Source organism: Cyanistes caeruleus, unplaced genomic scaffold (assembly GCF_971803275.1).
Source record: "Cyanistes caeruleus unplaced genomic scaffold, bCyaCae1.hap1.1 HAP1_SCAFFOLD_154, whole genome shotgun sequence".
NCBI classification, from domain to species: Eukaryota; Metazoa; Chordata; class Aves; order Passeriformes; family Paridae; genus Cyanistes; species Cyanistes caeruleus.
In genome coordinates this window covers 253,911-271,400 of record NW_028255947.1, presented here as the reverse complement: position 1 = coordinate 271,400, position 17,490 = coordinate 253,911, and positions in this window count along the sequence as shown.

Sequence of the window (17,490 nt, the reverse complement as noted above, 5' to 3'; positions counted from 1 at the left end):
CTTTCTGCTCCTCTCACAGCCAAAACTCCTACCCATTTCTTGGAAGTCCTTCTTAGATAAGGACCGTGTTCAACTGAGTGACAGTGAAGCCAAATGGCAATGCCGCAATCAATTGTCCTGTACACAATCTCCTTCATCCACGTGGAAGGTTACTCACGGGCACACAAGAGGACGGAAGAAGCCCAAATGCATCGTTGGACATAATAAAGTCAGACGTGTTGAGGGCTGAAGAAATCTTGCAGAGATATGGAAAGCTGCCCTGAAAACCCAGTTCGGGGAGAGCCTGAGCTCTTTTGTGCTTCTAGGCCTGAAGATGCTCAGCACCTTTCCCAGATGCTCAGCAGGCAGTAGGATTGTGCCTGAATCTGGCTCTGGAAATGCCAGTGCCTCAACTGAGAGCTGTGGCAATGATTTCCACTGCATGGAGAGGGACCACAGTCCTGCAAGAGTCTTTCAGCAGAGCAAACAGCAGCCTGGAGGGTGGGCAATGCTGCATCTGGACCACTGCATGCTCATCCTTCACCACAATGCAGAGCTGCCATGGATCACTTTTTCCATTTCTCCTGTTGGATATGTTTTGGAGAAGTTGTTCTAGGTGGCTTTGGATGGTGATCCAAGTAGGAAGCAGCCATTCGCCTGCTGTGATATCCTTACAACTAGTCCTAACTTCTCATTGCCTTTGGTTTGGTTGGGGGTGTTTTACCTGTTTGTTTGATTGGTTTCTTTGGGTTGGTTTCTTTGTGTTTTTCTCTCTTTTGCTTGGAGTTTCTTTTCCTTTTTTAGAAATGACTGGTGAAGTTGGCACAACCAAACTCCAGAAAACGTAAAGCAGGCTTGACTTTCCAGAAATTGCTTTTGGCTGGCTTTAGCTGCATTCCCCAGGATCACGATCAGCAGTAGATATTTGCAGGTTTTGCTCTGCATCCTCAGCCTGCCCAGATGTTGTTCAGTGTTTCAGCAGTGGAGAAGACGATGGATATTTTGCTAAACCTCCTTTCAAACAACAAAACTTGGGTTAGCACGACAGAAAAGAAGAGAAGAAAATCTTCGCCAGTTAGAACAGAGCCAGAGTCCCACCATTTCCCCCTCCACTTTTCTTTCTTTTCTACATTTAGAGGTAAAGCTTCCATCTCCAAAATCTTCCATCTCTCACTTCCTGATGTAGCCATTTGCTACCCTTTAGCCTTGACTGCCACGCATCGGACTGCTGTCCGTGTGGGGCTGGGGATGCTCAGCCTGGAAAGAGAAGGGGGCTGGCGAGGCCTCCCTGCAGCTCTAGGAAAGATGGGCACAGAGAGGAGAAGCCTTTCAACTGCAGGAGTGAGCTTGAAGTTGGATCTAATGAAGCTGCTCTTTTCCACTCCGGCTGCTGGGCCACTGGCCCAGGCTGTGCACAGAGGCTGGGGATGCTCCATCCTTGGCAACATCCAAGGCCAGCTGGGAGCGGGGCTCTGAGCAACCTATTCTGGGCGAAGATTGCTCCGCTTGGAACAAGATGGTCTTTAGGGTCCCTTCCAAGCCCAAGCACCCAGGGATTCCGTCATTCATTCTACGGTCTCCGTTGTCCTCTTCAGCCTGGGCCTGAACTCCTGGCGGTGATGTCACAGTGCACGCTCCAACTAGAACTTCCAGCATCCAGCAACGGCCACAACACAACCCTTGGCTCTTTGTGCCAGCACGCTCTTCATTCACCCTGCTCCAAGCCTACCCCTGTCACCTTGTTGCCACCTGCTCCCTGATTCCCCCAGCAGTCCCCAAAGCTCCCCATCGCTTGGATTTTGCTCTCCATCCCTGCAGGATGTGTGCATTTGTTCCAAAAGAGGTATGGTACTATTCCATGGAGGCGGACACCCTGCAGCTGCCTGGCTGGGCTGGAGCTCTGTGGGACAGGGTGGGAAAGGGACCCCACGCTGAAATTTTGCTACCTCTGCAGGCTGGCACAGACGGAGAGGAGGAGACGGACGTCGATACACAGACTGATAGAGAAGAAGCCATGGAAGTGGACGGAGAGGATACTGGAGAGCAAGAGATGGATGTGGATATGTACGAGACAGAGGAAGAGATGGAGGTGGAAACGTAAGATTATATTGAAGAGATGGATATTGATCTAAAAGACAAGGAGGAAGACATGGTCTTGGGATGAAGACCGATGCCAGCAGCAGAACAGGCAGGTGCTCCCCACAGGCAGAGTGGGTCCCCTGCTGCCAGCCTGGGGCCGGGCTGGGCACTCCCTGCTCAGGGACACGCTAGCCCATGCACTGGATTCTGCTGGCCATCCCTGGCCTGGCCTGGGCTTGCTGTGGGCCACACAAGCCCTGTTCCAGTGCCTGGGCCACAGCCCCCAGCCAGGCTCCCTTCTGGCAGCAGAGTCCCACTGGGCCAGTGTCCCAGCCCGGCAGCACATGGAACACCCTTCCGTGCCTGACTGCACTGACCGTGCTACTTGTTTTTCCTTCCAGGACTTAGGGACATCACAGACACAGATGCCACCCTGCTGTACATACGTTTTACAGTTGTTGTGTTCAGGATAGAGGTTTTAGAGTTTGTTTAAGTTGTCTGTAAATACGTTTCATAGAGTTTTGTTAGATCTGTTCTCAGGTAAATAGGTTCTATAGTTTGTTGTTGTTGTTACCAATATTCTTACAGTGTAAATATGTGGTGTAGTTCATTCTTGTTCCTTTTCTTCTACAGATAAACAGTCTTTGATTTTCACACCCCAGTTCTCTTTGCATTTTCTTCGGGCACATTTGCAAAGCTGTGGGTTGTTTCGGGAACAATGCTTGCAGGACTCTAAAAAGAGTATCAAAACCGCTCTGCCACACTCTCAGCTGCTGCTGCTGCCCCAAAAAGCACTGGCTGGCTTTGCTCACACAATCACAGTTGTGGTGGCATTTCTACCACACCACAGGACAGCGATGTTTTCCCTCTTCTCCTGGAAATACCTACAGCACTTGTGGGTAGCAAGGCAAACATGAGCCTCTTTTAGTGGCCCTTGAAACTGGACATGTGAAATGAGGTACACAAAGCCACAGGCCAGCTGAACCTGGCATCTCTGAATGGGTCTTTACATTCTTCCCAGGAAGATGAATGGCAATCACTATTTTGGCAGGGAGGAAAGTGCATCAGCTAGCAATTTGCTGTAGAAAATGTGCTTTCTGCTCCTCTCACAGCCAAAACTCCTACCCATTTCTTGGAAGTCCTTCTTAGATAAGGACCGTGTTCAACTGAGTGACAGTGAAGCCAAATGGCAATGCCGCAATCAATTGTCCTGTACACAATCTCCTTCATCCACGTGGAAGGTTACTCACGGGCACACAAGAGGACGGAAGAAGCCCAAATGCATCGTTGGACATAATAAAGTCAGACGTGTTGAGGGCTGAAGAAATCTTGCAGAGATATGGAAAGCTGCCCTGAAAACCCAGTTCGGGGAGAGCCTGAGCTCTTTTGTGCTTCTAGGCCTGAAGATGCTCAGCACCTTTCCCAGATGCTCAGCAGGCAGTAGGATTGTGCCTGAATCTGGCTCTGGAAATGCCAGTGCCTCAACTGAGAGCTGTGGCAATGATTTCCATTGCATGGAGAGGGGCCACAGTCCTGCAAGAGTCTTTCAGCAGAGCAAACAGCAGCCTGGAGGGTGGGCAATGCTGCATCTGGACCACTGCATGCTCATCCTTCACCACAATGCAGAGCTGCCATGGATCACTTTTTCCATTTCTCCTGTTGGATATGTTTTGGAGAAGTTGTTCTAGGTGGCTTTGGATGGTGATCCAAGTAGGAAGCAGCCATTCGCCTGCTGTGATATCCTTACAACTAGTCCTAACTTCTCATTGCCTTTGGTTTGATTGGGGGTGTTTTATCTGTTTGTTTGATTGGTTTCTTTGGGTTGGTTTCTTTGTGTTTTTCTCTGTTTTGCTTGGAGTTTCTTTTCCTTTTTTAGAAATGACTGGTGAAGTTGGCACAACCAAACTCCAGAAAACGTAAAGCAGGCTTGACTTTCCAGAAATTGCTTTTGGCTGGCTTTAGCTGCATTCCCCAGGATCACGATCAGCAGTAGATATTTGCAGGTTTTGCTCTGCATCCTCAGCCTGCCCAGATGTTGTTCAGTGTTTCAGCAGTGGAGAAGACGATGGATATTTTGCTAAACCTCCTTTCAAACAACAAAACTTGGGTTAGCACGACAGAAAAGAAGAGAAGAAAATCTTCGCCAGTTAGAACAGAGCCAGAGTCCCACCATTTCCCCCTCCACTTTTCTTTCTTTTCTACATTTAGAGGTAAAGCTTCCATCTCCAAAATCTTCCATCTCTCACTTCCTGATGTAGCCATTTGCTACCCTTTAGCCTTGACTGCCACGCATCGGACTGCTGTCCGTGTGGGGCTGGGGATGCTCAGCCTGGAAAGAGAAGGGGGCTGGCGAGGCCTCCCTGCAGCTCTAGGAAAGATGGGCACAGAGAGGAGAAGCCTTTCAACTGCAGGAGTGAGCTTGAAGTTGGATCTAATGAAGCTGCTCTTTTCCACTCCGGCTGCTGGGCCACTGGCCCAGGCTGTGCACAGAGGCTGGGGATGCTCCATCCTTGGCAACATCCAAGGCCAGCTGGGAGCGGGGCTCTGAGCAACCTATTCTGGGCGAAGATTGCTCCGCTTGGAACAAGATGGTCTTTAGGGTCCCTTCCAAGCCCAAGCACCCAGGGATTCCGTCATTCATTCTACGGTCTCCGTTGTCCTCTTCAGCCTGGGCCTGAACTCCTGGCGGTGATGTCACAGTGCACGCTCCAGCTAGAACTTCCAGCATCCAGCAACGGCCACAACACAACCCTTGGCTCTTTGTGCCAGCACGCTCTTCATTCACCCTGCTCCAAGCCTACCCCTGTCACCTTGTTGCCACCTGCTCCCTGATTCCCCCAGCAGTCCCCAAAGCTCCCCATCGCTTGGATTTTGCTCTCCATCCCTGCAGAGGATGTGTGCATTTGTTCCAAAAGAGGTATGGTACTATTCCATGGAGGCGGACACCCTGCAGCTGCCTGGCTGGGCTGGAGCTCTGTGGGACAGGGTGGGAAAGGGACCCCACGCTGAAATTTTGCTACCTCTGCAGGCTGGCACAGACGGAGAGGAGGAGACGGACGTCGATACACAGACTGATAGAGAAGAAGCCATGGAAGTGGACGGAGAGGATACTGGAGAGGAAGAGATGGATGTGGATATGTACGAGACAGAGGAAGAGATGGAGGTGGAAACGTAAGATTATATTGAAGAGATGGATATTGATCTAAAAGACAAGGAGGAAGACATGGTCTTGGGATGAAGACCGATGCCAGCAGCAGAACAGGCAGGTGCTTCCCACAGGCAGAGTGGGTCCCCTGCTGCCAGCCTGGGGCCGGGCTGGGCACTCCCTGCTCAGGGACACGCTAGCCCATGCACTGGATTCTGCTGGCCATCCCTGGCCTGGCCTGGGCTTGCTGTGGGCCACACAAGCCCTGTTCCAGTGCCTGGGCCACAGCCCCCAGCCAGGCTCCCTTCTGGCAGCAGAGTCCCACTGGGCCAGTGTCCCAGCCCGGCAGCACATGGAACACCCTTCCGTGCCTGACTGCACTGACCGTGCTACTTGTTTTTCCTTCCAGGACTTAGGGACATCACAGACACAGATGCCACCCTGCTGTACATACGTTTTACAGTTGTTGTGTTCAGGATAGAGGTTTTAGAGTTTGTTTAAGTTGTCTGTAAATACGTTTCATAGAGTTTTGTTAGATCTGTTCTCAGGTAAATAGGTTCTATAGTTTGTTGTTGTTGTTGTTGTTGTTGTTGTTGTTGTTACCAATATTCTTACAGTGTAAATATGTGGTGTAGTTCATTCTTGTTCCTTTTCTTCTACAGATAAACAGTCTTTGATTTTCACACCCCAGTTCTCTTTGCATTTTCTTCGGGCACATTTGCAAAGCTGTGGGTTGTTTCGGGAACAATGCTTGCAGGACTCTAAAAAGAGTATCAAAACCGCTCTGCCACACTCTCAGCTGCTGCTGCTGCCCCAAAAAGCACTGGCTGTCTTTGCTCACAGAATCACAGTTGTGGTGGCATTTCTACCACACCACAGGACAGCGATGTTTTCCCTCTTCTCCTGGAAATACCTACAGCACTTGTGGGTAGCAAGGCAAACATGAGCCTCTTTTAGTGGCCCTTGAAACTGGACATGTGAAATGAGGTACACAAAGCCACAGGCCAGCTGAACCTGGCATCTCTGAATGGGTCTTTACATTCTTCCCAGGAAGATGAATGGCAATCACTATTTTGGCAGGGAGGAAAGTGCATCAGCTAGCAATTTGCTGTAGAAAATGTGCTTTCTGCTCCTCTCACAGCCAAAACTCCTACCCATTTCTTGGAAGTCCTTCTTAGATAAGGACCGTGTTCAACTGAGTGACAGTGAAGCCAAATGGCAATGCCGCAATCAATTGTCCTGTACACAATCTCCTTCATCCACGTGGAAGGTTACTCACGGGCACACAAGAGGACGGAAGAAGCCCAAATGCATCGTTGGACATAATAAAGTCAGACGTGTTGAGGGCTGAAGAAATCTTGCAGAGATATGGAAAGCTGCCCTGAAAACCCAGTTCGGGGAGAGCCTGAGCTCTTTTGTGCTTCTAGGCCTGAAGATGCTCAGCACCTTTCCCAGATGCTCAGCAGGCAGTAGGATTGTGCCTGAATCTGGCTCTGGAAATGCCAGTGCCTCAACTGAGAGCTGTGGCAATGATTTCCATTGCATGGAGAGGGGCCACAGTCCTGCAAGAGTCTTTCAGCAGAGCAAACAGCAGCCTGGAGGGTGGGCAATGCTGCATCGGGACCACTGCATGCTCATCCTTCACCACAATGCAGAGCTGCCATGGATCACTTTTTCCATTTCTGCTGTTGGATATGTTTTGGAGAAGTTGTTCTAGGTGGCTTTGGATGGTGATCCAAGTAGGAAGCAGCCATTCGCCTGCTGTGATATCCTTACAACTAGTCCTAACTTCTCATTGCCTTTGGTTTGATTGGGGGTATTTTATCTGTTTGTTTGATTGGTTTCTTTGGGTTGGTTTCTTTGTGTTTTTCTCTGTTTTGCTTGGAGTTTCTTTTCCTTTTTTAGAAATGACCGGTGAAGTTGGCACAACCAAACTCCAGAAAACGTAAGCCAGGCTTGACTTTCCAGAAATTGCTTTTGGCTGGCTTTAGCTGCATTCCCCAGGATCACGATCAGCAGTAGATATTTGCAGGTTTTGCTCTGCATCCTCAGCCTGCCCAGATGTTGTTCAGTGTTTCAGCAGTGGAGAAGACGATGGATATTTTGCTAAACCTCCTTTCAAACAACAAAACTTGGGTTAGCACGACAGAAAAGAAGAGAAGAAAATCTTCGCCAGTTAGAACAGAGCCAGAGTCCCACCATTTCCCCCTCCACTTCTCTTTCTTTTCTACTTTTAGAGGTAAAGCTTCCATCTGCAAAAGCTTCCATCTCTCACTTCCTGATGTAGCCATTTGCTACCCTTTAGCCTTGACTACCACGCATCGGACTGCTGTCCGTGTGGGGCTGGGGATGCTCAGCCTGGAAAGAGAAGGGGGCTGGCGAGGCCTCCCTGCAGCTCTAGGAAAGATGGGCACAGAGAGGAGAAGCCTTTCAACTGCAGGAGTGAGCTTGAAGTTGGATCTAATGAAGCTGCTCTTTTCCACTCCGGCTGCTGGGCCACTGGCCCAGGCTGTGCACAGAGGCTGGGGATGCTCCATCCTTGGCAACATCCAAGGCCAGCTGGGAGCGGGGCTCTGAGCAACCTATTCTGGGCGAAGATTGCTCCGCTTGGAACAAGATGGTCTTTAGGGTCCCTTCCAAGCCCAAGCACCCAGGGATTCCGTCATTCATTCTACGGTCTCCGTTGTCCTCTTCAGCCTGGGCCTGAACTCCTGGCGGTGATGTCACAGTGCACGCTCCAGCTAGAACTTCCAGCATCCAGCAACGGCCACAACACAACCCTTGGCTCTTTGTGCCAGCACGCTCTTCATTCACCCTGCTCCAAGCCTACCCCTGTCACCTTGTTGCCACCTGCTCCCTGATTCCCCCAGCAGTCCCCAAAGCTCCCCATCGCTTGGATTTTGCTCTCCATCCCTGCAGGATGTGTGCATTTGTTCCAAAAGAGGTATGGTACTATTCCATGGAGGCGGACACCCTGCAGCTGCCTGGCTGGGCTGGAGCTCTGTGGGACAGGGTGGGAAAGGGACCCCACGCTGAAATTTTGCTACCTCTGCAGGCTGGCACAGACGGAGAGGAGGAGACGGACGTCGATACACAGACTGATAGAGAAGAAGCCATGGAAGTGGACGGAGAGGATACTGGAGAGCAAGAGATGGATGTGGATATGTACGAGACAGAGGAAGAGATGGAGGTGGAAACGTAAGATTATATTGAAGAGATGGATATTGATCTAAAAGACAAGGAGGAAGACATGGTCTTGGGATGAAGACCGATGCCAGCAGCAGAACAGGCAGGTGCTTCCCACAGGCAGAGTGGGTCCCCTGCTGCCAGCCTGGGGCCGGGCTGGGCACTCCCTGCTCAGGGACACGCTAGCCCATGCACTGGATTCTGCTGGCCATCCCTGGCCTGGCCTGGGCTTGCTGTGGGCCACACAAGCCCTGTTCCAGTGCCTGGGCCACAGCCCCCAGCCAGGCTCCCTTCTGGCAGCAGAGTCCCACTGGGCCAGTGTCCCAGCCCGGCAGCACATGGAACACCCTTCCGTGCCTGACTGCACTGACCGTGCTACTTGTTTTTCCTTCCAGGACTTAGGGACATCACAGACACAGATGCCACCCTGCTGTACATACGTTTTACAGTTGTTGTGTTCAGGATAGAGGTTTTAGAGTTTGTTTAAGTTGTCTGTAAATACGTTTCATAGAGTTTTGTTAGATCTGTTCTCAGGTAAATAGGTTCTATAATTTGTTGTTGTTGTTGTTGTTGTTGTTGTTGTTGTTACCAATATTCTTACAGTGTAAATATGTGGTGTAGTTCATTCTTGTTCCTTTTCTTCTACAGATAAACAGTCTTTGATTTTCACACCCCAGTTCTCTTTGCATTTTCTTCGGGCACATTTGCAAAGCTGTGGGTTGTTTCGGGAACAATGCTTGCAGGACTCTAAAAAGAGTATCAAAACCGCTCTGCCACACTCTCAGCTGCTGCTGCTGCCCCAAAAAGCACTGGCTGTCTTTGCTCACAGAATCACAGTTGTGGTGGCATTTCTACCACACCACAGGACAGCGATGTTTTCCCTCTTCTCCTGGAAATACCTACAGCACTTGTGGGTAGCAAGGCAAACATGAGCCTCTTTTAGTGGCCCTTGAAACTGGACATGTGAAATGAGGTACACAAAGCCACAGGCCAGCTGAACCTGGCATCTCTGAATGGGTCTTTACATTCTTCCCAGGAAGATGAATGGCAATCACTATTTTGGCAGGGAGGAAAGTGCATCAGCTAGCAATTTGCTGTAGAAAATGTGCTTTCTGCTCCTCTCACAGCCAAAACTCCTACCCATTTCTTGGAAGTCCTTCTTAGATAAGGACCGTGTTCAACTGAGTGACAGTGAAGCCAAATGGCAATGCCGCAATCAATTGTCCTGTACACAATCTCCTTCATCCACGTGGAAGGTTACTCACGGGCACACAAGAGGACGGAAGAAGCCCAAATGCATCGTTGGACATAATAAAGTCAGACGTGTTGAGGGCTGAAGAAATCTTGCAGAGATATGGAAAGCTGCCCTGAAAACCCAGTTCGGGGAGAGCCTGAGCTCTTTTGTGCTTCTAGGCCTGAAGATGCTCAGCACCTTTCCCAGATGCTCAGCAGGCAGTAGGATTGTGCCTGAATCTGGCTCTGGAAATGCCAGTGCCTCAACTGAGAGCTGTGGCAATGATTTCCACTGCATGGAGAGGGACCACAGTCCTGCAAGAGTCTTTCAGCAGAGCAAACAGCAGCCTGGAGGGTGGGCAATGCTGCATCTGGACCACTGCATGCTCATCCTTCACCACAATGCAGAGCTGCCATGGATCACTTTTTCCATTTCTCCTGTTGGATATGTTTTGGAGAAGTTGTTCTAGGTGGCTTTGGATGGTGATCCAAGTAGGAAGCAGCCATTCGCCTGCTGTGATATCCTTACAACTAGTCCTAACTTCTCATTGCCTTTGGTTTGGTTGGGGGTGTTTTACCTGTTTGTTTGATTGGTTTCTTTGGGTTGGTTTCTTTGTGTTTTTCTCTGTTTTGCTTGGAGTTTCTTTTCCTTTTTTAGAAATGACTGGTGAAGTTGGCACAACCAAACTCCAGAAAACGTAAAGCAGGCTTGACTTTCCAGAAATTGCTTTTGGCTGGCTTTAGCTGCATTCCCCAGGATCACGATCAGCAGTAGATATTTGCAGGTTTTGCTCTGCATCCTCAGCCTGCCCAGATGTTGTTCAGTGTTTCAGCAGTGGAGAAGACGATGGATATTTTGCTAAACCTCCTTTCAAACAACAAAACTTGGGTTAGCACGACAGAAAAGAAGAGAAGAAAATCTTCGCCAGTTAGAACAGAGCCAGAGTCCCACCATTTCCCCCTCCACTTTTCTTTCTTTTCTACATTTACAGGTAAAGCTTCCATCTCCAAAATCTTCCATCTCTCACTTCCTGATGTAGCCATTTGCTACCCTTTAGCCTTGACTGCCACGCATCGGACTGCTGTCCGTGTGGGGCTGGGGATGCTCAGCCTGGAAAGAGAAGGGGGCTGGCGAGGCCTCCCTGCAGCTCTAGGAAAGATGGGCACAGAGAGGAGAAGCCTTTCAACTGCAGGAGTGAGCTTGAAGTTGGATCTAATGAAGCTGCTCTTTTCCACTCCGGCTGCTGGGCCACTGGCCCAGGCTGTGCACAGAGGCTGGGGATGCTCCATCCTTGGCAACATCCAAGGCCAGCTGGGAGCGGGGCTCTGAGCAACCTATTCTGGGCGAAGATTGCTCCGCTTGGAACAAGATGGTCTTTAGGGTCCCTTCCAAGCCCAAGCACCCAGGGATTCCGTCATTCATTCTACGGTCTCCGTTGTCCTCTTCAGCCTGGGCCTGAACTCCTGGCGGTGATGTCACAGTGCACGCTCCAACTAGAACTTCCAGCATCCAGCAACGGCCACAACACAACCCTTGGCTCTTTGTGCCAGCACGCTCTTCATTCACCCTGCTCCAAGCCTACCCCTGTCACCTTGTTGCCACCTGCTCCCTGATTCCCCCAGCAGTCCCCAAAGCTCCCCATCGCTTGGATTTTGCTCTCCATCCCTGCAGGATGTGTGCATTTGTTCCAAAAGAGGTATGGTACTATTCCATGGAGGCGGACACCCTGCAGCTGCCTGGCTGGGCTGGAGCTCTGTGGGACAGGGTGGGAAAGGGACCCCACGCTGAAATTTTGCTACCTCTGCAGGCTGGCACAGACGGAGAGGAGGAGACGGACGTCGATACACAGACTGATAGAGAAGAAGCCATGGAAGTGGACGGAGAGGATACTGGAGAGCAAGAGATGGATGTGGATATGTACGAGACAGAGGAAGAGATGGAGGTGGAAACGTAAGATTATATTGAAGAGATGGATATTGATCTAAAAGACAAGGAGGAAGACATGGTCTTGGGATGAAGACCGATGCCAGCAGCAGAACAGGCAGGTGCTCCCCACAGGCAGAGTGGGTCCCCTGCTGCCAGCCTGGGGCCGGGCTGGGCACTCCCTGCTCAGGGACACGCTAGCCCATGCACTGGATTCTGCTGGCCATCCCTGGCCTGGCCTGGGCTTGCTGTGGGCCACACAAGCCCTGTTCCAGTGCCTGGGCCACAGCCCCCAGCCAGGCTCCCTTCTGGCAGCAGAGTCCCACTGGGCCAGTGTCCCAGCCCGGCAGCACATGGAACACCCTTCCGTGCCTGACTGCACTGACCGTGCTACTTGTTTTTCCTTCCAGGACTTAGGGACATCACAGACACAGATGCCACCCTGCTGTACATACGTTTTACAGTTGTTGTGTTCAGGATAGAGGTTTTAGAGTTTGTTTAAGTTGTCTGTAAATACGTTTCATAGAGTTTTGTTAGATCTGTTCTCAGGTAAATAGGTTCTATAGTTTGTTGTTGTTGTTACCAATATTCTTACAGTGTAAATATGTGGTGTAGTTCATTCTTGTTCCTTTTCTTCTACAGATAAACAGTCTTTGATTTTCACACCCCAGTTCTCTTTGCATTTTCTTCGGGCACATTTGCAAAGCTGTGGGTTGTTTCGGGAACAATGCTTGCAGGACTCTAAAAAGAGTATCAAAACCGCTCTGCCACACTCTCAGCTGCTGCTGCTGCCCCAAAAAGCACTGGCTGGCTTTGCTCACACAATCACAGTTGTGGTGGCATTTCTACCACACCACAGGACAGCGATGTTTTCCCTCTTCTCCTGGAAATACCTACAGCACTTGTGGGTAGCAAGGCAAACATGAGCCTCTTTTAGTGGCCCTTGAAACTGGACATGTGAAATGAGGTACACAAAGCCACAGGCCAGCTGAACCTGGCATCTCTGAATGGGTCTTTACATTCTTCCCAGGAAGATGAATGGCAATCACTATTTTGGCAGGGAGGAAAGTGCATCAGCTAGCAATTTGCTGTAGAAAATGTGCTTTCTGCTCCTCTCACAGCCAAAACTCCTACCCATTTCTTGGAAGTCCTTCTTAGATAAGGACCGTGTTCAACTGAGTGACAGTGAAGCCAAATGGCAATGCCGCAATCAATTGTCCTGTACACAATCTCCTTCATCCACGTGGAAGGTTACTCACGGGCACACAAGAGGACGGAAGAAACCCAAATGCATCGTTGGACATAATAAAGTCAGACGTGTTGAGGGCTGAAGAAATCTTGCAGAGATATGGAAAGCTGCCCTGAAAACCCAGTTCGGGGAGAGCCTGAGCTCTTTTGTGCTTCTAGGCCTGAAGATGCTCAGCACCTTTCCCAGATGCTCAGCAGGCAGTAGGATTGTGCCTGAATCTGGCTCTGGAAATGCCAGTGCCTCAACTGAGAGCTGTGGCAATGATTTCCATTGCATGGAGAGGGGCCACAGTCCTGCAAGAGTCTTTCAGCAGAGCAAACAGCAGCCTGGAGGGTGGGCAATGCTGCATCTGGACCACTGCATGCTCATCCTTCACCACAATGCAGAGCTGCCATGGATCACTTTTTCCATTTCTCCTGTTGGATATGTTTTGGAGAAGTTGTTCTAGGTGGCTTTGGATGGTGATCCAAGTAGGAAGCAGCCATTCGCCTGCTGTGATATCCTTACAACTAGTCCTAACTTCTCATTGCCTTTGGTTTGATTGGGGGTGTTTTATCTGTTTGTTTGATTGGTTTCTTTGGGTTGGTTTCTTTGTGTTTTTCTCTGTTTTGCTTGGAGTTTCTTTTCCTTTTTTAGAAATGACTGGTGAAGTTGGCACAACCAAACTCCAGAAAACGTAAAGCAGGCTTGACTTTCCAGAAATTGCTTTTGGCTGGCTTTAGCTGCATTCCCCAGGATCACGATCAGCAGTAGATATTTGCAGGTTTTGCTCTGCATCCTCAGCCTGCCCAGATGTTGTTCAGTGTTTCAGCAGTGGAGAAGACGATGGATATTTTGCTAAACCTCCTTTCAAACAACAAAACTTGGGTTAGCACGACAGAAAAGAAGAGAAGAAAATCTTCGCCAGTTAGAACAGAGCCAGAGTCCCACCATTTCCCCCTCCACTTTTCTTTCTTTTCTACATTTACAGGTAAAGCTTCCATCTCCAAAATCTTCCATCTCTCACTTCCTGATGTAGCCATTTGCTACCCTTTAGCCTTGACTGCCACGCATCGGACTGCTGTCCGTGTGGGGCTGGGGATGCTCAGCCTGGAAAGAGAAGGGGGCTGGCGAGGCCTCCCTGCAGCTCTAGGAAAGATGGGCACAGAGAGGAGAAGCCTTTCAACTGCAGGAGTGAGCTTGAAGTTGGATCTAATGAAGCTGCTCTTTTCCACTCCGGCTGCTGGGCCACTGGCCCAGGCTGTGCACAGAGGCTGGGGATGCTCCATCCTTGGCAACATCCAAGGCCAGCTGGGAGCGGGGCTCTGAGCAACCTATTCTGGGCGAAGATTGCTCCGCTTGGAACAAGATGGTCTTTAGGGTCCCTTCCAAGCCCAAGCACCCAGGGATTCCGTCATTCATTCTACGGTCTCCGTTGTCCTCTTCAGCCTGGGCCTGAACTCCTGGCGGTGATGTCACAGTGCACGCTCCAGCTAGAACTTCCAGCATCCAGCAACGGCCACAACACAACCCTTGGCTCTTTGTGCCAGCACGCTCTTCATTCACCCTGCTCCAAGCCTACCCCTGTCACCTTGTTGCCACCTGCTCCCTGATTCCCCCAGCAGTCCCCAAAGCTCCCCATCGCTTGGATTTTGCTCTCCATCCCTGCAGAGGATGTGTGCATTTGTTCCAAAAGAGGTATGGTACTATTCCATGGAGGCGGACACCCTGCAGCTGCCTGGCTGGGCTGGAGCTCTGTGGGACAGGGTGGGAAAGGGACCCCACGCTGAAATTTTGCTACCTCTGCAGGCTGGCACAGACGGAGAGGAGGAGACGGACGTCGATACACAGACTGATAGAGAAGAAGCCATGGAAGTGGACGGAGAGGATACTGGAGAGGAAGAGATGGATGTGGATATGTACGAGACAGAGGAAGAGATGGAGGTGGAAACGTAAGATTATATTGAAGAGATGGATATTGATCTAAAAGACAAGGAGGAAGACATGGTCTTGGGATGAAGACCGATGCCAGCAGCAGAACAGGCAGGTGCTTCCCACAGGCAGAGTGGGTCCCCTGCTGCCAGCCTGGGGCCGGGCTGGGCACTCCCTGCTCAGGGACACGCTAGCCCATGCACTGGATTCTGCTGGCCATCCCTGGCCTGGCCTGGGCTTGCTGTGGGCCACACAAGCCCTGTTCCAGTGCCTGGGCCACAGCCCCCAGCCAGGCTCCCTTCTGGCAGCAGAGTCCCACTGGGCCAGTGTCCCAGCCCGGCAGCACATGGAACACCCTTCCGTGCCTGACTGCACTGACCGTGCTACTTGTTTTTCCTTCCAGGACTTAGGGACATCACAGACACAGATGCCACCCTGCTGTACATACGTTTTACAGTTGTTGTGTTCAGGATAGAGGTTTTAGAGTTTGTTTAAGTTGTCTGTAAATACGTTTCATAGAGTTTTGTTAGATCTGTTCTCAGGTAAATAGGTTCTATAGTTTGTTGTTGTTGTTGTTGTTGTTGTTGTTGTTGTTACCAATATTCTTACAGTGTAAATATGTGGTGTAGTTCATTCTTGTTCCTTTTCTTCTACAGATAAACAGTCTTTGATTTTCACACCCCAGTTCTCTTTGCATTTTCTTCGGGCACATTTGCAAAGCTGTGGGTTGTTTCGGGAACAATGCTTGCAGGACTCTAAAAAGAGTATCAAAACCGCTCTGCCACACTCTCAGCTGCTGCTGCTGCCCCAAAAAGCACTGGCTGGCTTTGCTCACAGAATCACAGTTGTGGTGGCATTTCTACCACACCACAGGACAGCGATGTTTTCCCTCTTCTCCTGGAAATACCTACAGCACTTGTGGGTAGCAAGGCAAACATGAGCCTCTTTTAGTGGCCCTTGAAACTGGACATGTGAAATGAGGTACACAAAGCCACAGGCCAGCTGAACCTGGCATCTCTGAATGGGTCTTTACATTCTTCCCAGGAAGATGAATGGCAATCACTATTTTGGCAGGGAGGAAAGTGCATCAGCTAGCAATTTGCTGTAGAAAATGTGCTTTCTGCTCCTCTCACAGCCAAAACTCCTACCCATTTCTTGGAAGTCCTTCTTAGATAAGGACCGTGTTCAACTGAGTGACAGTGAAGCCAAATGGCAATGCCGCAATCAATTGTCCTGTACACAATCTCCTTCATCCACGTGGAAGGTTACTCACGGGCACACAAGAGGACGGAAGAAGCCCAAATGCATCGTTGGACATAATAAAGTCAGACGTGTTGAGGGCTGAAGAAATCTTGCAGAGATATGGAAAGCTGCCCTGAAAACCCAGTTCGGGGAGAGCCTGAGCTCTTTTGTGCTTCTAGGCCTGAAGATGCTCAGCACCTTTCCCAGATGCTCAGCAGGCAGTAGGATTGTGCCTGAATCTGGCTCTGGAAATGCCAGTGCCTCAACTGAGAGCTGTGGCAATGATTTCCATTGCATGGAGAGGGGCCACAGTCCTGCAAGAGTCTTTCAGCAGAGCAAACAGCAGCCTGGAGGGTGGGCAATGCTGCATCGGGACCACTGCATGCTCATCCTTCACCACAATGCAGAGCTGCCATGGATCACTTTTTCCATTTCTGCTGTTGGATATGTTTTGGAGAAGTTGTTCTAGGTGGCTTTGGATGGTGATCCAAGTAGGAAGCAGCCATTCGCCTGCTGTGATATCCTTACAACTAGTCCTAACTTCTCATTGCCTTTGGTTTGATTGGGGGTATTTTATCTGTTTGTTTGATTGGTTTCTTTGGGTTGGTTTCTTTGTGTTTTTCTCTGTTTTGCTTGGAGTTTCTTTTCCTTTTTTAGAAATGACCGGTGAAGTTGGCACAACCAAACTCCAGAAAACGTAAGCCAGGCTTGACTTTCCAGAAATTGCTTTTGGCTGGCTTTAGCTGCATTCCCCAGGATCACGATCAGCAGTAGATATTTGCAGGTTTTGCTCTGCATCCTCAGCCTGCCCAGATGTTGTTCAGTGTTTCAGCAGTGGAGAAGACGATGGATATTTTGCTAAACCTCCTTTCAAACAACAAAACTTGGGTTAGCACGACAGAAAAGAAGAGAAGAAAATCTTCGCCAGTTAGAACAGAGCCAGAGTCCCACCATTTCCCCCTCCACTTCTCTTTCTTTTCTACTTTTAGAGGTAAAGCTTCCATCTGCAAAAGCTTCCATCTCTCACTTCCTGATGTAGCCATTTGCTACCCTTTAGCCTTGACTACCACGCATCGGACTGCTGTCCGTGTGGGGCTGGGGATGCTCAGCCTGGAAAGAGAAGGGGGCTGGCGAGGCCTCCCTGCAGCTCTAGGAAAGATGGGCACAGAGAGGAGAAGCCTTTCAACTGCAGGAGTGAGCTTGAAGTTGGATCTAATGAAGCTGCTCTTTTCCACTCCGGCTGCTGGGCCACTGGCCCAGGCTGTGCACAGAGGCTGGGGATGCTCCATCCTTGGCAACATCCAAGGCCAGCTGGGAGCGGGGCTCTGAGCAACCTATTCTGGGCGAAGATTGCTCCGCTTGGAACAAGATGGTCTTTAGGGTCCCTTCCAAGCCCAAGCACCCAGGGATTCCGTCATTCATTCTACGGTCTCCGTTGTCCTCTTCAGCCTGGGCCTGAACTCCTGGCGGTGATGTCACAGTGCACGCTCCAGCTAGAACTTCCAGCATCCAGCAACGGCCACAACACAACCCTTGGCTCTT